Below are 27276 nucleotides of genomic sequence, written 5' to 3'. Positions count from 1 at the left end.
AAAATCAAATGTCAAAGCCCTCCCAAGGATGAAGAAGCAGAACAATGGCAGCTCACCCAGAAGGAAACAGAGCCATTTCTCTCCTTTCTAGAAGGTCCAGGCCCCTCCCGAGGAGCCAGTGCTACCAATTCTTCCAAGACAGTCACCACCATGCCATGTGCCAGCATGTTCCAGGAACTTTGCATTTCCTTTTTATTCATGCATTGCCTCTCTGCCCCCGCCCCCCCCACCCCCCGCCCCAGGTTTCCTTTACTCATGTATAAACCTGTAAGGGCAATTTATTGACAGGTGTTAGAGTCAAAGGTCAGATGAGGAAATGCCTCTCCCAGATGCACAGCCAACAAGTCAATGTCCCACGGGACTGTCCCTTTTCTACCCCACAGTCTTGCCTCTCATGATAATTAGCAATGCATTTCCTCACTCCCTCTCCCTCTCTAAATAACTCTCACCAGGCCATGGCAGAATGCCTTGGAAATGGAGGCTATGCATTTCCACCCTTTTACAAAGAGCTTGACATACAGGAAGTGCTAAGTAAATATTATTGAAAGGAACACCAAAAGCCCTCTCTTTACCCAGCTGGGTAATAGTCCTGGTCGGAACCATGGAGGCTGCAGAGATGTCAGGCTTGCAGGGATGGATGGGAAGAGGTTTCTTGTCTGTAAACACTTGTTTAAGACTTGCCCATGGCCACCTGACACTGGGTAAGACCCTAAGGACCCCCCCCATTCTTCTCAGTGTTCTAATCTGTGCACATATGTAGGGATGTGGTAGTGTACCTCCAAATACCTCATCCTACCATGATACTGAGAAAATTGGATATCCGCATACACGAGAATGAAGCAGCTAGCCATATTCCTGCTGCTAGCTGCTAGGTGAGGCAGGATCACTACCAGGATGCCAAGACCAGTCACATTGCTTCCACTGGCTCAATAGAGCACCCGGCAAATGACCTGCTGGGCCCAATAGCAGCAGATATCCTTTGGAACTATGTCGGCTAAAACAGCACTTAAAATCAATTTTAGTTCTAAGGCAAGACGCATTTTAGTTCACAAATCCTTTTATCATTCATGATTTCAGTTCATACAAAAAAAATATCCTAGTGTCCTAGATGGCTCTGTTAATTCAACACAGGCTGGAGTCACCTGAGAAGGGAATTTCAGTTGAGCCCAGATCAGGCTGGCCTGTGGGCATGTCTCTGGTGGACTGTCTTAATTGTTAATTGGTGTAGGAGCATCCAGCCCACTGTGGGCAACACCATTCCCTGGGCAGGTGGTCCTGGGCTGTAGAAGAAAGCTAGCTGAACACTAAGAGTGAGAGCAAGCCACCACGCAGCATTCCTCTCTGGTTTCTGCTGTACGCCCTCAGCTATAAGTGAGTCCCGAAGTGAGAGGTAATCCTGCCTTTAAGTTCCTGCCTTGACTTCCCTCACCAGTGCACTGTGACCTGTAAGTTCAAGGCAAATAAACTCTTTCCTCACCTGAGCTGCCCTGTGCCAGAGTGTTTTACCATAGCAACAGAAGAGAAACTAGAGCATCCGTACTGGTGTTTTATTTTCAGTCATTATTCTCAAATATGCATCTTCTTGTACGGACTTAAAAGTGAGAAAAGCAAGAGAGATCTGGTGGAGTGTTGTTGTTGTAGAGGGGCTTGGGACTCACGTCTGGTTTTCCCAGGGAGCTATATGCTCATTCACAAAATGGCTTCTCTAGTTTCTCTATTGCTTATTTGTAATTCTTCACAGAAATGGAAAAAAACTTGTTTAATATTTATATGGAACCGCAGCAGATGCTCAATAGCCAAAGCAGCCTTGAGCACAGGAGCCAGGCTGGAGGTATTGCATTACTTGCGTTTGCAATTTCTATAAAGCCATATAGCAGCTAATACCCCGTACTTCTGGCTTAAAAACAAACAAGCAAGCCAACAGAGCAGAGGGATTGGAAAGAACCACACACATTTACAGCCAACTGAGTTTTTTTTTTTTTTTTTTTTAAACAAAGGGGCCAAAAATATACAATGGAGAAAGAACAACCTCTTAAATAAATGATATTGGGAAACTGGATATCCACATGTTGGAGAATAAAACTAGGCTCCTATTGCTAGTTCTGAGTGAGGCAGGGAGCTTTAGGGGCAAACTCCTTATCAACCTGTCATCTTCTGTTTTTATTTGAAAGTTTCTAAGCAGACTTAGAGGTGCTCTTGTCTACAGTCTTTATGATGGACGGAAACATAGCATGCCCAGAGGCAGCCTTGTCAGTCATCTTTAGGATGGAAGCTGAGCAGACCCCAAAGTGTTCCTGACCACTATTTTCCTTTTTTTGAGACAGAGCTTCTCACTGGTCTCGAGCTCTCAGATTTGCCAAGGCTGACTGGCCAGTCAGCCTGTCTCCCCCTCCGCAGCACTGCGGTTGTAGGTATGTACCCTCATGCCTGGCTTTTTAATACAGGTTTGGGGGATTGAACTCAGGTCCTCACGCCTGCATGGCAAGCACTTTACCAACTGAGCCATCTTCCCTAGTCCTCAAAAAAAATTTTTTTGAGAAGACTATTATCCCCTTTCTACCAATGAAAAGGATGAGATTCTCAAAATTCAAGCAAATTGCTCACAATTTTCAGCTATTTGAACTCCACCTCCCACACCTGGGCACCAGAGTTTATCCCTCAGCTAGAGTTCAGTCTAATCTTTCAAAACTCAAGAAAGGGGTGTGCCGGTACTCTGGCGTCATTTCTGTTGCTGTGACAAAGCATTCTAATCAAAATCAGTTTAACCAGATTGTTTACTTTTACAGGCCATGGCCGACCTTGAGGTTGTATAAACTGGTGATATGATCGCTCCATGGTGAAGGGGACAGTTTCCACTGTGGACACGAGGGAGGGAAGAGTCAAAGGCATCTGGAGGAGCCCAGAGCAGAGAAAGATCCAGAGCGGACTGAGCCCACAGGAGAGAAGCAAGAGCAGGGGAGAGAGGGAGGGAAGAAGGGAGAGAGGGAGGGAGGGGGAGAGGAAAGCTGCTTGGTGACTTCCTCAGAGGCCTATGCTTAACTAGTTTTTTCATGTAACCCAGGATTGCCTGAAAGGGAATAGTGCTACCCACAGTGGGCAGGGCCCCTGCACATCAATTCACTGAGACAGGCAAACCTGACCTAAGTAATTCCTCAATTGACTTCCTCAATTGACTAGGGCAACAGAGGGCCACATGTGAACTTCTACCAGCAGGTTCTGGACTCCTCAGCAGTCAGTCATGCGGGGTAAACCACAACTGTCCTGAGTGATTTTGGGTGGCAATCAAATTCTTTCTTGAATTTCAATGTAAAATCCCACCCCTTTGGTCTACACTCAAGGATTTGTTTTCCTTCAGTGAGATCTAATGGACTCCTTTCTGAGTCCACTGCAGCATTTCACAGAATGTGGGTGCTGCTGGGGCCGCAGCTCTGAGTGTAGAGCCCCAGGCCACTCCAGGCAGAAGGGATCGGGCTTTAGAGGTAGATGGAGCCTTGGAATCAGCACCTAGCCAGGTCCTTAGACGAGTCCCCCTCACATTCAGCTCTCAGAGCTATTCTGAACCCCACCCAGTGCTAAGGACCCTGATGGCTAGGAGGCAATATCCTATTAAAACACTAACTACTTTCTGATAGGCGAATGCTTCTAAGGGATTTGAACAATTTTTTTTTTTTAAATAGAAGTTAAACACCCACTTCAAACCTTGCTCACACTATCTGTTTCTTTAGTCAATGTTTTCTTCAGAAGTAGCTCAGAAAACTGCAAATCAGTGTCAAAAATCAACTCTCAACACAAGGAGCCTGAATAAAGCTGATGCTCTGGCACCCTCACAGCTGTGATTCCACCCTTAGACACATCAGCATCCCAACAAAGAGAGGAACGAATATAGCTAGCCTTCTGACTGACAGAGACACGGTCCCAGACAATGGTATCCTAGACAATGGTATCACTGCAGATGGAGCATGACTACTTCACGGTGTAGCACCCCGACCCAAGCTCAGCCAGCCCACACCTGCAGGGGTTTCCTGGATTGCTCAGCCGCTCAGTTACTATGCGGCAGATTGGATTGCACAAAAGTCAGCTTCGCTCTTACTTCTTATTGTGGGTTTCAATTAGCTAATGGGAGGTGGGAAGCCATTACCCGGCTGCTGAATGTCAGCAACAGGCTTTGTTGAAGTCTCAGGAGGTTATCAGGGAAGAAGCAGAAAGCTCTGCCTAGAATGCTTTGGAAGCAGGGATGTAACGGAACAGAAAGTGAAAGTTCTCAGGGGGAAGGGTACTCAGAGGGTTATCTTGTCTAGTAGGAAATGTTAGAATTTCCCCTTTGGAGTTGAAGGCCAGAGAAATGGTTGTCAGACTTATCAGGTTAATCGTAATGGCTAATTTACTGAATTAAGAAACACGTGGGGCCTTAGGAAGGCATGCCTTTGGGGGGAGGGTGTTTGAGGGTGTATTCAGAGGGGATTAAAGGAGGGGGAAGACCTTCCTGAATGTCGACTGCTAACACACCTGCCATCACCGCCTCCAGCTGCCGCCACGCCAAGCCTCCCCCGCCATGATGGATTACCTCCTCTGACTCTTGGGCCGAAATAAATCCTCCCTCCCCTCAGTCGCTCCTTGTCAGGTGTTCAGCCAGGCACAGGAAAAGCAACCGACTTGGGCTCATCTAGAGTCTTTTTTTTTTTTTTTTTTTGCTGTGTTTTGTTTTGAGACAAGGCTGCATGTAGCTAGGGCCGGCTTTGAACTTGCTGTGTAGCCGAGGACAACTTTGAACTGCCGACTCTCCTCCCGTCTATACCTACCTCACTGGTGCGTAATTACAGGCATGAGCTACCACGCCTCAATGCTCTATGGCCCCGGGCGGCAAGGAGAGGGGGGTACTGAACCCAGGGTCACCGGTGTGCCAAGCAGTCAAGCTGCTACCTGAGCCATGTCACCAGCTCTTTTGGAGTCTTGCCTCCTCAGTGTCCTAACAGCTTCAGGGCTCTATATCATTCTTCCTACAGAGTGGGGTCCATTGTCTGTCTCCCCCACTGCTCCACACACCTTCCTCTGGACACACTGTTAACATCCCACGGGGGTTCCGGCAGGACTTGTTCATCCACACCACCCACCAAGGTGGAACCGGCCGGGAGTCCTAGCTTCCCCTGTGAGAACAGTGCCCCCTATTCCAGGCAACAGTCACATCTACGTCTCAGCTGGCTGGCTGATTTGGTTCCCTCACCTTGATGTAGACAAGCGCTAAATCCCAGGCTTTTCTCAGCTCCAAAGATGAGCCAGAGGCCAAACTGCCCTGCACATCTGTGGTTGGCACTGTAAACTCACACAAACATTACACATGCTGATTCAACACAATGGCCTGTGAAGGGAAGGCTTGCTCAAACTACCTCCCCTAATTCAGGCCAAGCGTTTGAAGAAAGCCTTTTAGATCCTGTTAACACCCGCTGGCTTCCTCTATAGTTTTTACTTTTGAAGGTTTTAATTTACATTGATTTATGTGTTTCTTACGTGTGCGTGTCACGGCTCACATGTGGAGGACAGAGTTCAACTTGTGGGAGATGGTCCTCTCCTTCCATCATGTGGGTTATGGGGATGGAACTCAGGTTGTAACCTTTGGCAGCAAATGCCTTGACCCGCTAAGCCATCTCACCAACAGCTCGACATTTTTTTTTCTTTTAAAATGTGTCCTTCATGGTTAGAGAGACAGTTCTGGTGCAGAGCGATTCCTACTCTTGCAGAGGACAAGTCAGTTTCAAGTACCCATCTAGGGCAGCTTACAACCTCTAACAATCACATCTCCAGGGGGGGTCTCACACTCCCTGCTGGCCGCTGTGGCCACTGCATTCACAAGCACATACACACACATAACTAATAAAATAAAAATAAGTCTTAAAATTTTTAAAAGGGAATGCCTCGAATATTGAGGAATTTAGAGGCAAGCTTGGAAACACTTGTACGATGGCTAATCTTAGCTGTCAACTTGACTATATCTGTAATTCACTAAAACTCATGTAGCTAGGCAAATTTGTGAGCGATTTTCTTGAATGGATCATTTGAGGTGGGAATACCAACCCTAAAACTAGGTCACACCTTATGTGGCAGCCCACATAAAAGGACACGGGAGAATGAAGCCTGTGCTTCCTGTTGGCTTGCCCTCACGCTCAGTGGCAAGTTCATCAGTCCTGTGCCATTCCTCCAGTGGTGTCAGTACCCACATCATCTGGATTCCAACAGAAACTGACAGCTAGCGGCTCTCTAGGCCATCCCTGGGACTCCAGCACCAGATTAGGACCGCTGAGACATCTGGTCTTGTGGACTGAAAAACTACTGGGTCCTTGGCCTTTTTACTTTGGGAAACAGTCATTGTTGAACTCTTGGACCACAGCCTGTAAGCCACTCGAAAAGTCTCTCTCTCTATATATATATATATATATTCTATAAGTTCTACTCCTTTAGAGGACCCTGACTAGTACAACTTGAAATAGACATTAAATATTGAATGGAAGATAATGAAACATGGGAAACATAATCCTTGTGTAAGTATGACACTACCACCCCATTTACAAGTGGCAAAATACGTTGTTTTAAGTTGTTAACTATCTGGGAGTTTTGAACTTCTACAGCTGACCTCATGACCATGGTTGGATGGCAGCGTCTTCCCATTCCCCCCCAAAGGTTGGTTGCTTCACCCTTGGCTCATTCTGAGACTTAGCAAATACATTTTAAAGATACATTTTAAATTGTAAATTTATGTATCTGTGTGGGAGTATGCTCACATGCATGCAGGCAGGTGCCTGTGCAGACCAGAAAAAGGCACCAGATCCCCTGGAACCAGAGTTAGACACAGATGGTCGTGAGTTGCCATGTGGGTGCTGGAAACTGAACCCAGGTTCCCTGCAAGAGCAGTAAGTGCTCTTATTAACTAAGCCATCTCTCTATCCCCTCATGTGAAACTTTGCAAAAGGTCGATTTTATTTGTAATTATGCATATGTGTGTGTACCCGTGTGTGGGTATGTGCGTATTAGTGAAGGTACCCTTGGAGGCCAGAAGAGGGTGTCAGGTACCCTAGAGCTGGCGATTTGGGTGACTCTAAGCTGCAGGTCGTGGCTGTTGGGAAGTGAGCTAGGGTCCTCTGCATCTAGCAGGTGGTTAAGGGTGCTTGAGTGTTTTACACGGACCTCTCCTCCATGGTGCCTGTATTCTTATCTTCAGCACGACAATGAAAGAGACACCGGCTATTCTGTGTCTTCACAGTAGCTGTCCGTGTTTGACTTTTTGTCATTGTTATATGTAGATGGTGGTATCTCTCTGTCCGTTAGTTTGCAGCCTCCTGATGCCACCGGGTGGCAGATACCTTCTCACTGGCCAAGTCTACCTCTCTGGTGAGGTTACTTTTCAGGTCAATCACTCACTTCTACATTAGCCTTGCTTGTATTTGACTTTTAAGTGTTCTTTGTACATTTTGAATGTCAGGCCTCTAACAGATATTTTTTCCTAGGCTATGGCTTGGTTTTCATTTTCTCCCCAATGTCGTTCCCAGAGCAGACATTTTAAATTAGTAATGACATTCTAAGACACACTATCTGTGCGTCTGAGTTACTGACAGAAGAGAAAAGGGTGGAATCAAAGGACAAGTTCCACGGTGAAGGGTGGATGTGTCTCTCCAAGTCAGCAAAGACCTAGCTGACTCAACACATTCTCACGCATGAGCCACGCCCCCTTATCATTGACACCTTTCCTTATTAAGTACTTAGCAACTTGTTAATGAATCATTCATGAATTTAGCAATGAGTCAATGCTATGCCTATTGGTGGAGTCTGTTTTCCAATCTTTTAGAATACTGTGAAATGATCTTCTAAAATATTTCCCCCCTTTTCCTCTACAGTATCTCTCATGACCATGTTTGCAAGCTCTTTTATCACTTTGGGATAGAATTAACTTGAGCCTGAAACCTTAAAGGTGATAAGAGGAGCTGAAGTCTAAAGACACCTTTGGCTACATAGTGAATTGGAGGTCAGCTGGGATGACATGAGACCCTATCTCAAAACAAAATAAAATTCCAGACAACAGTGAGAAGGTGGTGGAAAGCACCTCCATCCTGTCTTCTGTCTCAGGCTTGAACTCCTTCTGCGATGATGAATCTTGACTGTGGACTTGGCAGGATTTACAGTCTCTATGTAGACAACCTCTAGTCACGTGGGGAGGAAGTTTCTAGATTAGGTCAATTGAGGTAGGCAGACCTACTCTAAATGTTGGTGACGACATCTCATGGACTGGGGTCCTAGTCTGAATGAAAAGGAAACCCCGAGCTGACCTCCCCCGCTCCCCTCTCCTCCCCCCAACCCCCAGCTTCCATCTCGCTCTCTTGTGTGGCTGCAGATGCAATGTGGCCAGCAGCCTTAGGCTCCTGCTGCTGTCCCTTCCCCATCATGATGGACTGTACCCTCCAACTGTGAGCTAAAAACAAAAGGCCTTCAATCTTTTCTCAGGATGTTTTCATCAGGCATTTGTTGCATCACCAAGACAGTATCTGATACAGCTTCCTAGTGGAGTTCATGTTTTGTCCCTTTCCCCACTGGAAGACTGTTCTTTGTGAAGAGAGAAGAGAAGGCATCTCTTTCCAGGGGTTTGAGTGACAGGATAAAATTTATCTCTGTGTCTCTGGACAAAAAGAGACAGAATCATGGCACAAACCATACTGGTTGGCTTGGCAGGCCTAATGGGATTGGCTAAAATGAGGTAAAAATGGGTTTTGAGGTATGAGCCCTGGTAATCTCACAGGGAAACCCAATATTCAGAGGTTCTGCGGGTGGTGAATGTGCTAAGAACAAGTCAGCTCATTGGCAATGTGGACAAGCTGAACACAGCACTCAGATGACTAAGCCACAGGATGCTTTTGCATAAGCCAAGAGACCTGGAGAGCCGTGTGGGAGGGCCTGACCTTCGCCACTTGGAGAGCAGCCACTGCCATTCTTTAAAGTCAGGTGAAGGGCTGGAGAGAGACTAAGCAGCCAAGAGCACGCACTGGTCTTCCAGGAGACCCGATTTGGGTTCCCAGCATCCACATGGGATTGCTCACAACCATCTGTAGCTCCAGTTCTGGGGGATCCAAAGAGCTCTCTGGCTTTTGAGGGCACCTGCACTCTGTGCCCAAGTCCACACACAGACTCAGACGTATGCACATATTTAAAAATAAAGTAAAAATTAAAAAAAAATCTTTAAAAAATTGGGTGAAGTTAAGAGGCTCAGGTTTAAGCAAGGATCACAGGATGGCCAGGCGGGAAGTAGGGTCCTCTCTAGAAGCAGCTTTCCTGTCTGCCACCAATCAGCTTCAGTCTCCCACAGCATGGCCTGTCTGTCCTCTCTCATTATGCTCTCAGAACAATGGCAGGAGAGCCCTTGCCCTTGGCACCTCTCAAGTACAGCTCACGCTGGGGCAGTGCTTGTCTTACTTGGCATCCAGCCCTGGGCAGGGGCCTCCAGGTTCCATTTTTAGTCCCTTCGTTGACACAGTGTGAGAGGGCACCCGGATGGTTACCCAGCTGCGCTTGTTTCTTCTTTCTTAGAACTGCCCTTCACTGCTCCTCTTAGCTTTTTAACATTGCAAAATCACCTGCTGCTTTCTGAGAACGGTAAGGCACTCATTTGTTTTGTTGTGACTCAAGGCTTCCTTATAAATGTATATTTAAGCAACACAGCTCTCCGTGGATTGAACCCAGGCCCTTGCACAGGCTAAACAAACACTCTACCATTGGTTTGCACCCAGCACAGCTATCTACATTCTATTCTGTATTCTCTATGTATTTTATAAATGATTAGGGTGTGTGGTTTTTTCACTGAAGGGTATTTCCTAGGGATCCTTTTCTGTCATCATATAAACACCCTGCTATTTACAGCCAACTCTGAGCCTACATAGTACTGTTTAAAGGTGATTTAAATCTTTAGCTAGTTACAAAGGTCTGGTGAGATTCTGTTCAAACTATGTGCTTGGTGACATATTTGCTAATGTAGATTCTTCTTCTTCTTCTTTTTTTTTTTTTTTTTTTGGTTTTTCGAGACAGGGTTTCTCTGTGTAGCTTTGCGCCTTTTCCTGGAACTCACTTGGTAGCCCAGGCTGGCCTCGAACTCACAGAGATCCGCCTGCCTCTGCCTCCCGAGTGCTGGGATTAAAAGGCATGCGCCACCACCGCCCGGCTTTTGTAAAGATTTTTAAAAAAAATTTCTAAGTGTGTTTGCTGTGGATATCGCTACAGACCAGAAGAGGGCGCCAGATCTCCTGAAGCTGGAGTTGCAGGCAGTTGGGAAATGTCCAGTGTGGGTGCTTGGAATTCAACTGGAGTCCTCTGCCAGAACAGCACACGATTGTAACTGCTGAGCCACCTCTCCAGGCCCCAGTGCTATCTCATGGGTGGGGTACCAGGTGGAGGTGGACACGCTCTTAGGATCTTGCTAGGCATCGCCCCACAAATCATCCCCCAGGTTTGCCACTGTGCAGATACCCACAGCACACTAGGTGCCTGCTTCCTCAAGCTCTGCTTACACACCGCGTAACCGAAGCTCCTCTTTGTTTTTCTCTTTGTCAAGTGGATGGCACAAACCAAACGTGTTTCATCTCTTCTCTTCAGAGCGAGATGAGGCAGGGCACAGACCCCCAAGTCGTGCCTGTGACTCTTCTGTGAACTATCTGGTCAGAGGGCCAACGTCTTTCTCTATTGAATTGTGGATTGCTTTTCTATGTCTTAAAAGAGATATTATCTTCAGTGTGGTTGCTCATGCCTGTGGCCCCCAGCACTCAGGAGGTGGAGGCAGGAGAGTTTCTAGGAGTTTGAGGCTGTCCCATACAAACCAAAAGAAAAAGAAAAAGAGCTCTTTATTATTAGATGAACTCTAGTGTATGGGTTATAACTATCTTTCCTACAGATGAATTCTATCATATGAATTATAACTATTCCAGTTGGCCAGTGTCCTGGCTAGTTTTTATGTCAACTTGACACAAGCTAGAGTCATCAGAGAGGACAGAGCCCCAGTTAAGAAAAGGACTCCATAAGATTTGGCTCTAGGCAAACCTGTAAGGCATTCTCTTAATTAGTGATTGATGTGGGCTCATCCCATTGCCAGTGGGGCCGTCCTGGACTGGTGGTCCTGTGTTCTATAAGAAAGCAGCCTGAGCAAGCCATGAGGAGCAAGCCAGTGAACAGCACCCCTCCATGGCCTCTGCATCAGTTCCGGCCTCCAGATTCCTGACCCGTTTGAGTTCCTGTCCTGACTTCCTTCACTGATGGACTATGATGTAGAAATGTAAGCCAAATAAACGCTTTCTTCCCTAATTTGCCTTTGTTCATGATGTTTCATCATAGGAATAGAAACCCAAACTAAGGAAGTCAGTTCATATTTTCACACAGTAATGGTGATTTATTATTTTTTACCAACCAGCATAATTTTTGAGCTTTAAAATATTTGTTTATTCATTTATTCATTCATATGTGCATTGTATGGGTATTTTGCCTGCATGTATGTCTGTGCACCACATGTGCGTCTGGTGCCCTTGGAGGTCAGGAGAGGGCACTAGGAATTGAACCTGGGTCCTTTGGAAGAACAGTCATGGAGCTGTCTCTCCAGGCCCTGTCTTAAGCATAAAATTTTTTTATTTCTAATTTATTTCTTTAAAAAATTAACTTTAGTATCATTGTGTGCGTGTCTCTGTGAGTGTATGTGTTTATGTATGTGTGTCTATGTGAGTGTGTATGTCTATATATGTGTGTCTGTCTATGTGTCTAAGTTTATGTGTTTATATGAGTGTGTGTGTGTCTATGTGAGTGTATCTCTCTCTCTCTCTCTCTCTATATATATATATATATATATATATACATATATATATATATATGTCTGTGTGTGTGTCTATGTGAATGTGGGTGTGTGGGTGCCATAGCACGTGTGTGGAAGAGGTTGGACATATTTGGGAGGTGGTTCCCCTCCCAAGGGCTTTACCCACTGAGTCTTCACAGAGACTTAATTTCCTTCTAGTCTTCTCTTTGAGGGCTTCTAGACTCTGTGTCACCTAAGAAGGTAATGCTACTGTACTCGCTCCCATATTTTTTCTAGTACTTAGATTTCAGGCATGACACTTACATTCTACTTGGGATTTTTCTAGGCTTCCCTAGGCAGGAGGCGCGGCTAACATTAGTTTTCCACTCTGGTACTATCGCTGACTAAAGTGTTCATCCTCCTCACCCATGTGAGGTTCACCAACTGCGTGCCAAGGCACCCCACAGGTGTCGGTACCCCATGGCCATCTGTCTGGACACAGCTGCTTCCATCACTGGGTTTCAGAGTTCTACTCTCATGTCTGGTTTGACCAGGTCCCCTCCCCCCCCACAGCTCCTCTTTCTCCAGATTTTTCTTGTCCAGATAAACAAACCTTGTGGTATTTTAATTGGGACAGCGTTACATTTATAAGTGAGCCTAGGGAGGAGTCGTATTTTTACACTGCTAAATCTTAGGGGCTTTAAAGCTTTCTTCCAGACAGTCCTATAAACTTGGACCATGCTTGCCCAGGGATTTAAAGTGTTTCCTTGAGCTTATAAATGGTTCTTTCCTCCCATACACTTCCCAGCTGTCTGTTGCTCCCATCATAGCCTACGAATGCCAGAGAGTCTCTGTTAGGATCTGACTGAAATGTCCCCTATTGGCTTATGTGCTGGAACACCTTGTCCCCAGCCTGTGGTAAGTTTGGGGGAGAAAGTGTGAATTCTAGGAGGTGGCTTCTAGGTGAAGGAAGGATGGTGGTCTCTGGTAGGGGCTGGGAGGTTTGAAGGTTGTAAGCCAGCCTGGCTTCCTCTCTGGTCTTTGCTTTTCTGACCTGTCCAAATGTGAGTGAGCCCTCCCTGCCGGGGCCAACGGTGTTCCCTCAGAGCACAAGCCAAAGAAGGAAAGTAATTAACACGCTCCCTCAAAGTCTTGCCACGTCCACTGACCATGGAACTTCCTGCCACACACTTCCAGGCACATTTGTCTCTTGTGACCCAATTACAGTTTTTCTTGTTCAAAGAATGCCACTTCTCATGATTCCCTTCATCTAAGGACAGTAAAATCACCCTAAGCTCCGTGGGCTCACGCTCAGGCTACAGCTCCCTCCAGCTCCGTGGGTTCACGCTCAGGCTACAGCTCCCTCCAGCTCCGTGGGCTCACGCTCAGGCTACAGCTCCCTCCAGCTCGGTGGGCTCACGCTCAGGCTACAGCTCCCTTCGGCACTGTGAGCTCACGCTCAGGCTGGATCCCTGTGAAACACAGCGAGGACGAAAGGAACTTCATTTCTCATTTGGAAGGATGAAGAATGGGAGCTTCTAGACGGGTGAGAAGAAGAACCAAGAGGAAGGCAGGTGCATGGTGGGGGAGGGACATGGGTCACCACATCTGGATGGTGGTGGGTCTGAGACAGCTGGGGCCAGGGGAAAGGGGGACCCTCTGAAGAGGAATGGCAGGGGGTGGAGAAGACACAGCACCCATCCAGCTGTTTCTCTGCCCTGACACTCCCTGAATGGTCAGTGACTGTCGGCAGGAGAATGGGAATGTGTCACATTCCCACAGGTGGTCATGTGCTTCCTGGCACTGGTGCCCGCTGGAAGCACCCTCTACCCTGGTGCCTGCTGGAATGCACCCTCCACCCATCCTAATGAGCAGCATGAGGTTGCTGTAGAAGGATCCAGGCAGTGCCCATCACATGCACCTGCAGTTCGGGCTGTGGCTGTCCGGCATGTTCACCCTGGCTGTCACTCTGTCTGGCATGTTCACCCTGGCTGTCACTCTGTCCGGCATGTTCACCCTGGCTGTCGTTCCATATGGGCCCACCATTCTAGACTGGTGGGTGTGGGAAGGCGGGTTGCTCGTGTGAGCAGCTACAGGAACCGCTTTCTGGGCTCTGACATTCGGGGTACTTCTGGTAGGAAGAGAGTTGTATACCGGCCACAGCCTCTAACCAAGATGGTCATTATGCTTGGGAGAAAGAGCCTGCCTGTGGGAAAACAGCCCGAGGGGGCTGGTTACCTACTCCCTCTTCTGTTTTTTCATTCCCCTCTTCCTTTCTTGAGACAGGGTTGCATCTAGCCCAGGCTAGTCTCAAATACCTACACAGCAAACTAGCAAACCCACCTGACAAAAACACACACAAGCACGCACCCCACCCCTCACACATGTATACACACACACACACACACACATACACACACACACACACACACACCCTATAGGCTCTCTTTTTTTGCCTCCTCTTCCCTCCCCTCCCCTCCCCTCCCCTCTCTTCTCTTCCCTTTTCCTCTCTTCCCCTCCCCTTCTCTTCCCCTCCCTTCTCTTCCCCTCCCCTTCCTTCCCCTCCTTTCTCCTCTCTGTTCTCCCCTCCCCTCCCTTCCCCTCTCCTCTCCCCTCCCATTTCTCTCCTTCCCTTCTTCTTGTTTTATACCTTCACTACCCAGCCTGCCCCTCTCTCTTGCCCTGGACCTTTAAAGAAGTCATTGCCAGTGTCCCTGCTGAAACCTATTTGGTTTCACACCTGGTCTTCCAGCCCTGAGACCCATGAATAGATCTGAGCTTGGCTGTGGTATAACTGCCATGCCTACTGTCTCCTTTGTGACCCATGCTAGGACCACAGCCTGACCTTCTCATGGCCCTGCACCTCCTGACAGAGGACCCCAGTCCCCAGAGCACTCTCCCCCTGAGCCCAGGGCACTGTGCTCTGCTCCATTGTTCCTGATACTTCTGCTAGTGTCCCGTCTCCCCCCCCCCCCACACACACACTCCGGAGCTGAGGACTGAACCCAGGGCCCTCTGCTTGCTAGGCAAGCGCTCTACCACTGAGCTAAATCCCCAACCCCTCGGCTAGCGTCTTATGGTTTTATCAACGTGTGGTGGTCTGGCACGCAGTTGTGTAGTCGGCTTGGGTCAGGTTGTACCTGGCTGCATCCTCAGTGGCCTGTAACTCTGTGGCTCTCACACACTGTATACATAAGGAGTCATCCGGAAGTGGAGCGGGTCAGCAAGCAGCAAGCACACCCTGCCCTCTCCTCCTGTTACCCGCCATATGTCTCTAGTCACAGCATGTTTCCACTCTGAATAATTTATCGGCCCTTCCATCAGTCTTGTTCTGCTGGCCTCCATGCAGTGTGTGTGTGTGTGTGTGTGTGTGTGTGTGTGTGTGTGTGTGTACGTGTGTGCATGTACAAACAGTGCACACAGAGGTCAGAGGTGCCCATCCTTCCATCTTTTGTTTGAGATAGGGATGGTATCTCATTGGTCACAAGCAGGCCAGGCTAGTAATCATCTGGGATCCCCTGTCTCTACCTTCCACCTCACCAGGGCTGGGGTTACAGCGGCACATACATCAATCACTGTGAGTTCCGGGGGCCTGACCTCAGGTCCTCACACGTACAAGGCAAACCATTTTACAGACTCAGCCTTATCCCCACCCAAGACCATGAGGATGTCTAGCTGCGCACTTGAGAATGTGGGTTTCCAGGCTGACTCCAATTCCAGGCACAGAGATCATGTTCCCTAGTATGATGCTGGCTGCCTGTCAAATTTCCTCATTCAGAATCTGAGTTCTGACTCTTGCTGTTGACTGACAGGGACATTGTAACTCTGGAGATTCTCCTATCTCCATCCCTAGAAGCCCAGGGATCCTGAGTATACAGCTGGTGCAGTGGGATGGATTGGAAGATGTCAGGCTACCTCTGACCTACCTTGCTGGAGGCATCAGCTACTTTCTTGTCACTGAGACAGAATATCCAACAAGCGACTGAACAGAAGAGAGAAGAGTTTGGGCCGTGGTTTCAGAAGGGTTTCAGTCTACCAGTGAGTTCACGGCAGCATTATGTTGTAGAGGCTCCTCACATTTGAGGGGGGGGGGGGAATCAGGGAGCAGAGTACTCATCTCAGAGCGAGAAACAGGTACAATCTTCAAGCCCCATGCCCCTTAGTGACCCGCTACCTCCAGCCAGGTCCCACATTTCCCAAGTGCCACTTCAAGACCATTGCCAGCATCTGGAGCCCAAGCGTCCAACACAAGAGCCTATGGGGGCACGTAATATTCAAACTGCAGACATGTCACTCTGGAGACAATTGGCTTGGCCCAAGTTAGAGACAGAGGAAGGATGAAGTCCCTGGCAATGCATTCCCTCCCTGGAGCGAGCCCCCATTATAGCTGAGGAACAGGGATCCTGGCAGTGACTGTCCTAATCTACCCCCATCCCCAACCTCAGGAGGATCTGCCTCGCACTGGCATGTAAATGGGACAGCGGTGTCTTTCTCAGGACTCCTGAGGTTTGTCTAGGAAAGCTAAGTGGTGCCAGCCCTTTCTCCCCTCTAGGGAAGGTAAAATTACGTGCAGAGGCACATCTCCAAAAAAGAGTGCTCACCATGCATGTGGCTATGGCTTCCTCAGTTTACCTCATCAATCCCCTTTGCTCAAGACATGTGAGGAAAAACATTCCTCATAACACACAGCCCTCCTACAGTGGATTGAAACAGACCGAGTTTCATTCAACTTTAATATAACCGAATGCCTAGAAACAGCTGGTCAGAGGCTGGGGAGAGGGCTCAGTGAGTAAAGTTATGACCCACAGGCATGAAGACTTGCTTTTGGATTCCAAACAGAAAAAGTCAGGCTTGGCCACATGTGTCTGTAATCCCAGCGCAGGAGGGTCTCTGAAGCTCGCTGGCTGGTCAGTCCAGCTTACTCAGTGAGCTCCAGGTTCAGCAAGAGACCCTGTCTCAATAAGATGGAAAGCAACCCAGGAAGACAATGTCTACCTCTGGCATACTGAAACACCAGCATGTGTGTGTACCTATACACACACACACACACACACACACACACACACACACACGAACATACACATACTCATATCACATACAACAGCGTGTGGCAGACTCCCCCTCAAACCCCCCATACCGCCATGCTCATCCAGGATTCCCATTTTGTTGACGAAGTGCTTAAAACCTTCTTTGAAAACAATTCTCTTCTGTCCTCCCTGTGTGTGGTGCAAGACTGGTCCATAAAGAGTCTAATGATGTGTTCCTGAAACAAGGGACCTTTAATTTTTCTAGTCCTTTTAATTTCTTTTGTGTTATAAATTAATAATGTATGCATGATTAGGAGTAACTCATTAAATGTAAGCATCATAAAATGGGCTCTTAGGAAGGAACTGCATGAAAAGAAGGGGTCTCAGCCCACAATGTTACATTACGAACATATAAGTTGTCTCTGTTTTCTCTGGGTACAGTAGGAATCAGCTGAGGAGGTAAATGTAATTACTGAAATTCTATTTTAAAAGGTCCAGGAAGCCCAAGAATAGATTGCACACAGGCATCAGCAAAGGCTGTCTGTTCTGGCCAGTCACACTGCTTGTTTTGTATGACGACTCAACTAGACAGTGGGGGGAGGGGAGGAGGGGCCCCACAGACAATGTGCACCAGAAGCAGCTCTTCAAGGCCAGGTTCACAGCTCTGACTCCGGGAACTGTTTCAGAGACAGGATCTCTTAGGACACGACCGGAAACCCTTAAGGTTAGAGGCAAACACTTGTGAGAAGAGGAATGAGATGGGAAATCGGGAGGGGGGACCCTGCCAGGGACCCTCAGCTGGAGGCTGGTCCCCCTCCTCTCAGGACTAGATCTGCAGTAGGCAGGGTTGCAGATGGAGAGAGGGCTCTCCCCCAGACAGCTGGGCACGTGCCTCACCTGCTCCTGAGCCTGTGGCTCAAGGCAGACATAAGTATGTCTTGGTGACGGGCTTGATTACTGACTACCCAGTCAAGGTGCAGGCTGCACAGCAGGAAGGGGTCCAGTTTTGCTCAGAAGAGCAGGCACAGGAATCAAGTGAGTCTTTTCCGTAGGCTCCCGGGTCCTTGGCTCAGGAAAGCTGTGTAGAAGGCAGCAGCACAAAGCAGCCATAGAAAACACAAGAAGAGACAAGTACTCATGCCCTGTGACTCAGTAACCCGAAGAAATACACCCCGTGGGCTGGGGAGACCGCTCACACAGTGAAGCACTTGCCTCAGAAGCAAGCGTGAGGACCTTAGTGAGAGCTTTCAGTACCCATGCTAAGAAAAAACAAACAAACAAGCAAGCAAAAAACCTAGGCATGGTAACATAGGCTTATAACCCCTTATAACTGGGGAGGCATAGACAGGTGGATGCCTGGGGCCCACTGGTCACTCAGCCTAGCCTAGTCAGTGAGTTCTAGGCCAGTCAGAGACCCTGTCTCAAAACATAATGTTGAGAACAATTGAGAAAGAAACCTGATGTCAGACAGACAGACACACACACACAGACTTTAAAGTGGAATCCTGGCACTGATTATACCCACCACCAAAGGACTCACTGTCCAGCGTCAGTAGCCACCATCAACACAGCACTGCCCAAAGGTCAGGCTCCAGGGGAGGTGATTTGCACCCCGAATTTGGAATGGACATTTATGCAGTTTTCAGTAGGAGAAAGCCAAAGGAACACTTACAGCTAACGTATCCACAAACACACAATACACAAGCTACAGACTGAGAACTTGAACCAGCCTCACGCCAAGCTTGGGGTCACTTCTTCCCATGCCTGACCTCCTTGGTCTCATGTATCCATGGGGCCAGTGGCAGGAGAGGCACCTATAATGCTCAAATGCTGGGGGGCGGGGCAGGAAGAAGGACAAGCACCGGGAGACACCACTGTAGAGCCTCTTCCTATGAGGCCGGGCCAGCCAATCCAGCCAGCCTAGCCAGAGATGCATAGGGTGCAGGCGGGCTGAGGCAGTGGCCACACAAGAAGAATGATATGCCAAGGGACATATGCTCTGGCATGCTGCACAGCAACATCACATTTCACCTTTATTGGTTTTGCTTCACAAAATAAAGGCGTGTCAAGAGCTTGACAGGCCCTTGTTTTCTGGGCAAATGAATCACCGCACGTTTTCATCTGTCTCTTGGGTAAGTTCTAGAATGACTTGACAGGGGGATGTACACAGCACTTCTTTCACTCCCACGTACAAGCTTGCCCCAAAGATCATTTCTGTTAAGAAACGCTTCCTCACCACAGTAGCATGAAATAAGGACACCACACACTATTGGCCTCCTTGCCACAAGCTCTACACCAGTTACATAGCTTCTCTGAGCCGAATGACTCAGTCAGTTTCACATGACCATCATCATTTCCACCAACACCTCCATCATCATCATCACCACCACCATCATCATCACCACCACTACCGCTGTCATTATAATTACCATTATCCAAGTTCATCAATATCACTACTCATCACCATCCACAGTACCAGCCCTCTCATTGTTACCATCACCATCTTATTACCTGGAGAGAACAAGGATTAGTTTACTTGACTTTGGGGATCTGCATTCCATGTCTCAGAGATGGGTAGGAAACCTGAGATCAAACACAGCTTAGCCATTATGCACTTAATTCTATTCAGTCCAAGCCTGTGACCCACAATAACTGTGGCACCCACGGCAGCACCCAATCCCAACAGCAGGAGTTGAGGTGTGGCGCTTTAGCTGACTTCACTGTGCCTCTGTAGCAAATGAAAACAAAGCTGGTTTCCATTCCAAGCTGTCTGATGGCCAGCCTGTGTTTTTGCTCCTCACCACAGTGTCCAGTGTGTGGGCGAGTGCTGCTCTCCATCCCTGTTGCTCACCCTGCCCAGGCACAGTCCTCAGGCTCTTTCCAATGAGGAACGACTGCTCTGGACCACCTCTTAGATGTTTTTACCGAGAGGTCTAGGGCTGTTGGGAACAAGGGGCCCCAGTGATTTTTCTCTGAACACAAGAGATGATATCTTTGATAACATGAACAAGCTGGATCGGAGGTCCCTATGGTCCCTCTCTGATCGTTCTAAGTCTCGGGGCAGATGACCTTTTGCTAAATGTAAGACTTTAAGTTTCACTGTGTCTATCAGCTGGTTCACCAGTCTTGACTACACGTTAACAGAAGGTGAGACATGCCTCCATGTTAGCAGGTAAGACTCAGCCTTCTTGGTTATGAACTGGGAAGCAGGGCACACACGCTGAGTCCCTGCATCTTTTGCATGCCAGACCCATGAGCCTTCCTCATCGTTTGGTACACACGGTTACTGACCCCTCTTCAAGACCCATGAGACTGAGTTCTACAGACTGAGAACTTGAACCAGCCTCCACTTGGAACCTAGCCCCCAGCATCGTGTGTGTGTGTGTGTACGTGTACGTGTACGTGTACATGTGTGTAGTGTGTGTGCATGTGTTTGTGGTGTGTTCTGAATGTGTAGAGTGTATGTATATTTACGTGTATGTGTATATGTGTTTGCATGTTTGTGTAGTGTGTATTGTGTATATGTGTGTATGTGTTTGTGGAGAGTATATATTTGTGTGTGTGTGTGTGTGTGTGTGTGTGTGTGTGTAAGAAGGAGAGAGGGAGGGAGGGAGGGAGGGAGGGAAGGAGAGAGAGAAAGAGAGAGAAATTTGAGTGTCAGGTGCTGTCAACTTTTTTTTTTTTTTTTGAGACAGTCTCTCACTGACTTGGAACTCAACAAGAAAGCTAGGTTGGCTGGCCAGCCCCCCCCCCCCAGGTATCTGCCTGTCTCTGCCTCCCCAGCAGGAGGATTGAAAGTGTCCACTACACTCAGCTTTCCACGAGGATGCTGGGAATTGAGCTCAGGCGAGCTCTTTACTCCCAGCCCCCAAGCTAGCTTTTCTTGCCCCACACCTTGTAAGCCCATTAGGCTGACCTTGAAAATGTTGACAGAGACCTTGACACTTATGTTAAAACATCAAGAGGTCTATTTTCCACTCAGGGGTATCTTGACCTACTCCCTGTCCCCAGACACAATTCCTCGGGTCACAGAAGCCACTTTCTTTCTTCAAGCACACACCTAACACAGACACAAGCACAAGGGCTGCCCTCTTGACAAAACGCGAGGCAGCCGAGGTCACGGCGCAGCAGCAGCAGCAGCAGCAGCAGCAGCAACCGATTCCCACAGGCTCCGAAAGCACAACGGTAAAACAGATCATGTTCTTGAACTGCTGAACTCTAAGCCAATCCCTGTTATCTGTTCAAGGATTAACTGAGACCTGAGATAACGGAGCAGCTGGCTTGGGGAGAACAGAAGAGACCAGGAGCTGGTGGTCCAGTTCTGACTTGCCCCAGTGGAGCTGAGAAGTGCCTCAGGAATGCTCAGCCCCGAACTTCTGTGGGGTGTTCCACTACCCCGTATTGAAGTGTGAATTCAGAGCTGTTTACAGAGAGGTGTGCATGGGGGCAGAGGCTGGAAGGCTCTCAGCTAGGAGCCAGGATGTTCTATCTGCCCCTCAGAGCATCGTATCCACCTGGAGGTGACAGGGCAGGCAACGATGCTCGACCCTTTGTTCTTAAGATTTACTGTTTTTATTTTCCCCGCGTGTCTTGCTTGTATTGATGTCTGTGCACCAGGTGTGTGCAATGCCCACAGCAGCCAGAGAAGGCACTGGATCCCATGAAACAGGAGTGACTGACAGTTGTGAGCTGCCAAGTGGGTGCCAGGAATTGAACCCAGGTCTTCTGGAAAAGCAGCCAGTGCTCTTAACCACTGAGCCATCTCTCCAGCCCCTCTGTCTTGTTTTTTTTTTTTTTTTTTTTTTTTTTTAATAAAATGAATCCTTAAGCACCACCCTGAAACACCAGCCTAGGCAGCCGCTCTGATTCACTTCCATCTTTGCTGACACAGGAGGAGGCCCACCGCAGCTTCCGGGTTAGACACAGAATCCCTGCTCCTTGGTTGGCTATCTACATGTGTGTGCATGTTAACAGGAGTGGCATTTTACTTCAGCTGAAAGCCTGAAGGTAGCCTCCTGGCCTGAGGATGCTCCTCTGTAATCCCCATGGTTAGCCAGCCACCAAGCTACAGACGGGAGCTGAATCACAAACTGCAGTCTCCAAAGAGCGTCCCGACCCTGGTACAAAACCAAACAACACAGACGCAGTATTTGGCGGTGAGAGCGCCGAATCCTAACCACTAGACCACCAGGGAGCTAGACGCAGTATTTGGGACTGAAGCTTGTGAGTTGATCCGGCAGCCCTGACCCTCAGGGAGCTTGCCTTCTTGAGGGAAATGAGCAACAGGTAAGTGCCACAGTATCACACTTGGTGCTGAATGCTGCTGAGAAAGATGGGGTCTGGAACACCACGTGGGCGCTCCCCTCAAGCTGGGAGCTGGTCCATCCTCCTGCTATGGAAGGCCCTGCTCATTTGTTTCTGGGAGCAGCTGAGGATGGACTGCTGGTGGTAATGATGGTCTGAGTGGTCCTGGGGCTCAGGGTGAGCAAGGAGAGGGAAGGGAACCCATTGGTCAGCACTGGCCCGGCCCGTGTGGCCTGATAGCCCAGGAGGCAGGGGGTACAGGGTAGTGCTAATTCCTGCTGTCCTTCTATGCCTTAGTACTAACCACAGCACCAGGCAAAACAGCTCTAAGACTGCCTACGAAGAAGACTTCTCTTCACAATGCTTCAACTCAATAAACATGACAGTGGAAATTATTTTTACCAACACAAGGGTTTTCTGGAGGCCGAAAAGGAAGCTGAACATTGGAAAGCAAGAGACCTGGTTCTGGATTTGCATTCATTTGCTGTTTTGCGGGAATTGAGCACACACCCCTCCCCCATCACAGAGACACCTGAGGTTCATCCCTCCTCCGACGTGAAATGTGAACATATGCTGTTACCGGTTACATAAACAGCTCCGGGAATCCTGACATCGGCCCCGATGCTATCAGTCTTCTGCTCAAGACCTTGAAGTTCCTGTTTCTCGAGACTAAAGCCCCGATGCCTGGGAAGATGATTCAGTCTGTAAGTGCTTAAGCATGAGGACCTAAGTTTGATCCCCAGAACCCACATAGAAAAGCCAGGTGTGAGCATGGAGACAGATTCCCTGGTGCTTCCTGGACAGCCAGCCTAACCTAATCAGTGTGTCCCAGGCCTGGGAGAAACCCTGTCCTGAAGTGAAAAAACACGGTGGATGGTATCTGAGAAGTGATGCTTGAGGCTGACCTCTAGCCTCCATGTAGATGTACAATGCACCCACCCCCCCCCCCACACACACAAACACACACACACACACCTCTTCCTATCTATCTGGCCTGCTCTGACGGCAGAGTCCTAAGATCATGCTGCCAGCCTCACACACACACACACACACACACACACACACACACAGACACACACACCCCTTCCTATCTATCTGGCCTGCTCTGACGACAGAGTCCTAAGATCATGCTGCCAGCCTCCCACACACAGACACACATACACAGACACACACAGACACACACAGACACACACACACACACACACACACACATCTTCCTATCTGTCCTGTTCTGACAGCAGAGTCCTAAGATCACGCTGCCAGCCAAGATGCAATCAAGCCTGTCTGCCTCGAGGTGTCACCCACCTCCTCCTCATGCTCCACTCTGGTTTTCTGTGGGCTTTGTTCCCACTCTGTGAGGTCTTTGGGGGTAGGACAACATGTGTCTCATCCACACCTACCCACAAGCCCTGGGCAGGCAGACACTGAGGAGGTGTTTGGTGAGCTAACCTGGCCTGCAGCCTGACTCCATCATATTCTCCAGGAGTGTTTCAAAGCCTGCAACCCGGTTGTCACTGCAGTAGCTCTGGGAGTCACGCCAGCTCTGAACCTCTTTGCACGGAGCAGGGGCTCCCTCGCTGCTCTCACCCACACACCTCCTAAGTTCCCTAGGCTCCAGGCTTTCCATCTGCCTAGGTTCCATACCTCCTTCAGCACTCAGAAACCATCTGTTTGTCCACCTCACTTTTTCTTAGCTGTTCCCCTGTGGCCCAGGCCAGGCACCCTTGGGCTCTTTTTCCTGACTCCCTCATGCAGGTCCTCTCTTGCCCCCTCCCCAGCCTTTGAGCTCCATGAAGGCAAAGCTCTTTGATTATTGCTTCCCAGTGTCTCACTCTGACACACAGGAACCATTTTCAGACCAAACCAACTAACCTCTAGTTGCAAACACTGAAATTTGTCTCTGCAAGGTTGGCACCATTCCTGAGGGAACATTCCTGTGCAGGTAGGCACACACACTTGCTGTGGAATAATCCTCTTGTATACTGTAAAGATTTGTCACTCGAAGTGGTGTAATAAAATGCTGATTGGCCAGTAGTCAGGCAGGAAGTATAGGCAGGGTGACCAAACTGAGGATGATGGGAAGGAAAAGGGCAGAGTCAATAGTCACCAGCCAGACACAGAGGGAGCAGGAGATGAACGTGCCATGCTAATAAAGGTACCACCATGTGGCAAAGCATAAGTAGAACTATGGATTAATTTAAATGTAAGAGTTAGCTAAAAGAGGCCTGAGCTATTGGCTGAGCATTTATAATTGATATTAAGCCTCTGAGTGAGTATTTGAAAGCAGTTGCAGGCGGGACACAGGAAAACTTCCAGGATCTGAAATGGCCCTTGCCTCTGAGGGCTGTCCATGTCTGAGGAGGATCAAGGGCCAGCTTTCAGACGCCTAGAACTACAAAAACCAAAGGAAAGCCACGGTTGCCTCCCTGCTCCTTTTCTCTTTCTGCTTTTTCTCTTTTAGCAGCTGCATGGTGGTAGAGGGTCTCAGCATTTGCTTTTGATAGCAGATCAGTATGGCTAGAAGTTTCTGGAAGGCCCACCGACAAGGCTGCGAAGGTCCCATCTGTTCTAGTTTAGATGCTGCTGACGCTGGCACTCTTGGGTCTAAGATACTAGCTTCCTGTTCAGAGGGGCTCTCTGTTCCCTGGAAACCCCAGGGAAGCTGCTTTATCTATCCAACCTCTTTCTCGAGGCCACAGGTCTCTGCCTGTCTCCTGTTCCCTCAGTTCTCTGCTAATGCTCTCTGCCAACAGGCCCATCTCCATATCTGCTAAGGCTCCCTCTAGCATCATTTGGCATTAAAACATGAGGATGAAGGATGTGATTTTGGTTTTTCTCCACTCTGGGAGTCTTAGACTGTTTGAGTCCTTCCCATCTGAGCTGTGACTTCCTCAGCGAGGTCTATGATACTGAAAATCTTCTGGCTATGGAGGGAGAGCCTCCCTTCACCCTGTGGTGGTGTTCATGGCTTCCCTGGATACCCAGGAACTGGCTGGCAAATGAGCATCCTTGTCTAGCCACGAAACTTCTACAACTCAGGCTTAGAAAGGACCGCATTAAAAAGTAGGGATAAACTTTGAGATAGAAATTGGGCAAGGTGTACATTGGCTTTGTCATCCAATTATTCCCTTTTCCCCGTGGTCCTCAGACAACTTGGCAGTGAGCTGAATTTGTTTTTATGATACTTTAAAATTTTTATTATTACTTTTATTTATGCATATGTGTTTGTATCTGTGTGCATGCATGCATGCGTGTCTGTGTGCATGCATGCGTGCATGTCTGTGTGCATGCACATGTGTGTGCTGGTGCCCACAGAGGCCAGAAGAGGGCATTGGATTCCCTGGAACTGAAGTTACAGGCAGTTGTGAGTTGCCCAGTGTGGGTGCTGGGAACCAAACTCCAGTCCTCTGCAAGAGCAGCAAGCACTTTTAACCACTAATTCATGTCTCGAACCTCTAAAAATGTTTCCTATTACATCTTTTTTATTGTGTGTGGAGGCGGTATGGGGTGGGGTGGGGCAGATGCATGTGTGTCATGGCAAACAAGTGGAGATCAGAGGACAACTTGTAGACTTGGTTCCCCCCTCCACCATGTGGGCCTGGGGATCAAACTCCGAGGGTCAGGCTTACAGCGAACGCTATTGCCTGTTGGGCCGTCTCAACCAGCCAGCCCCTTATCTTGACTTCCTTGGATGCTTTGCATAGGAAGCCGGTAGCCTGGATTCCAGGCATTGATGATTTTCTCTATGTGACTAATCTTTCCGAGTGGCCTTCCATCTTGCCTACCTTGACTTTATAACCACCTTGAGCTTGGCACCGCAAGCATAGTTTTCAGCCCCCAACAGTTTAAGCTGCGCTGGGCTGTCCCCAAAGTGTCTGCAGTCAACCTTGTCCCCAGGTGGACAGTGGCCACTGCCTGTGTTTAGGATAGCATTATGCTACCTTTGTGGTTCAGCGACGCTTGCTGTGTAGATGGCTGATGGGAAGAGGAGGGAACATTTGTCTTGTCTCCTAATTACAGGCTGATACACTCCGGACCACTTAACTATCAAATGCATCCTTTCCTGGATGTCTGTTTTTCTCCATGACTCAGACCGTTATTTCCTTCTTGCCTTTGGGGAGTTCTTAGGCCCTCTCACGGTTCCTAAATCTATTTGCTTCCTGTCTTGGCTGCTGTTCAACAGTGCTGCATTAAGGACCTCCCTAGCCATTTCTGGCTGGCCCAGGAGCTGCTGCCTTAAGTCAGCATGGAAGACTCCATGGGCTCTGGGTTCTTGTCCCCCAAACTCTGAAAGAACCTACCAGGCTGGTCATGGGGCTCAGTGCAAGCACCATCAAAGCCCCTTCCTTTTGAATTTGGGTCCTGTGTCACAGGTCAGTTTTTTAAAGGACTCCAGCTCTAACTCGGTGAGGACCCAGAAAAAGTCTGGCTCCAGTTGAGACTGCTGCCACTCTGGTCCCAGTGCGGTCCTTCCTTATCCGGTGACTTCGAAGAGCAACTCCAGACAGGTCTGAGATGTGAAGTGGTGCCCAGTGGGATTTGGCAATTGTGCTGGTTAGGGTTTTTTTTTTCTGTTTCTGTTTTTGCTTTTCCAAACTGACACAGCCAGAGTTATCTGGGAAGAGGGAACCTCAATTGAGAAAATGCCTCCATCAGATTGACCTGCAGGCGAGTTTGTGGGGGCATTTTCTTGACTGATGATTGATACAGGAGGGCCCAGTGCACTGTAAGTTGAGCTTCCCCAATGGGCAAGTGATGCTGGGTGCTGTAAGAAAGCAGGCTGAGCAAGTCATGGGAGACCAGCCAAGAAACACCATTCCTGCCTCAGTTCCTGCCTCCAGGCTCCTGCCCTGGATTCTCACAAGGAAAGAGTGTGATCAGGGCATGGAAGCCAAATAAACTGTCTCCTCCCCTAAGTTGGTTTTAGTCAATGTTTTATCAAAGCAATAGAGAAGCCACTGGGGACAGGAACTTTAAGGATGGGATATGGTAGGAGGAAGGTGATGGGGATGGAAGGGTGTGTCCATGACTTCCAGTTTCTGCTCAATGCCAGGGAATGATGAAAGGCAGGTTTCCTGTGTTCCTAGTGTCATCCTGACCAACAGTCTCTCTCGGGGTGTTTCAGGTAAGACAGATGGGCCC

General features: G+C 48.6%; 1 protein-coding gene across 2 annotated transcripts in view; it reads right to left on the bottom strand.

Annotated features, from left to right (window-relative positions):
- The window catches only part of Slc35f3 (solute carrier family 35 member F3), a 258681-nt gene that overhangs the window by 45969 nt on the left and 185436 nt on the right, over positions 1–27276 (bottom strand). The window lies entirely within an intron of this gene.

Source organism: Peromyscus leucopus, chromosome 5 (assembly GCF_004664715.2).
Source record: "Peromyscus leucopus breed LL Stock chromosome 5, UCI_PerLeu_2.1, whole genome shotgun sequence".
Lineage (NCBI taxonomy): Eukaryota > Metazoa > Chordata > Mammalia > Rodentia > Cricetidae > Peromyscus > Peromyscus leucopus.
This window is presented reverse-complemented; position numbering and strand designations above follow the sequence as displayed.